This window comes from Sinocyclocheilus rhinocerous, unplaced genomic scaffold (assembly GCF_001515625.1).
Source record: "Sinocyclocheilus rhinocerous isolate Xijiao unplaced genomic scaffold, SAMN03320098_v1.1 scaffold2835, whole genome shotgun sequence".
NCBI lineage: Eukaryota > Metazoa > Chordata > Actinopteri > Cypriniformes > Cyprinidae > Sinocyclocheilus > Sinocyclocheilus rhinocerous.
Window position 1 is genome coordinate 45,092 of NW_015664204.1, and position 608 is coordinate 45,699.

Genomic DNA, 608 nt, shown 5'->3' on the forward strand with positions numbered 1-608 from the left:
TATGAGTGTGCGTGAGTGAGTGTTTATGAGTATGTGTATATGAGTGTGCGTGAGTGAATGTTTATGAGTATGTGTATATGAGTGTGCATGAGTGAGTGTTTTTATGAGTAAGTGTATATGAGTGTGCGTGAGTGAGTGTGAGTGAGTGTGTGTATATGAGTGTGCATGAGTGAGTGTTTATGAGTATGTGTATATGAGTGTGCGTGAGTGAGTGTGAGTGAGTGTGTGTATATGAGTGTGCATGAGTGAGTGTTTATGAGTATGTGTATATGAGTGTGCGTGAGTGAGTGTGAGTGAGTGTGTGTATATGAGTGTGCATGAGTGAGTGTTTATGAGTATGTGTATATGAGTGTGCGTGAGTGAGTGTGAGTGAGTGTGTGTATATGAGTGTGCATGAGTGAGTGTTTATGAGTATGTGTATATGAGTGTGCGTGAGTGAGTGTGAGTGAGTGTGTGTATATGAGTGTGCATGAGTGAGTGTTTATGAGTATGTGTATATGAGTGTGCGTGAGAGAGTGTGAGTGTGTGTTTATGAGTGTGTGTATATGAGTGTTCGTGAGTGAGTTTATGAGTATGTGTATATGAGTGTGCGTGAGTGAATGTGAGTG

General features: G+C 41.1%; 1 protein-coding gene across 2 annotated transcripts in view; it reads right to left on the bottom strand.

Annotated features, from left to right (window-relative positions):
- LOC107729941 (NEDD4-like E3 ubiquitin-protein ligase WWP1) overlaps window positions 1-608 on the bottom strand; it is a 32,388-nt gene that overhangs the window by 17,497 nt on the left and 14,283 nt on the right. The gene's annotated exons all lie outside the window — the stretch shown is intronic.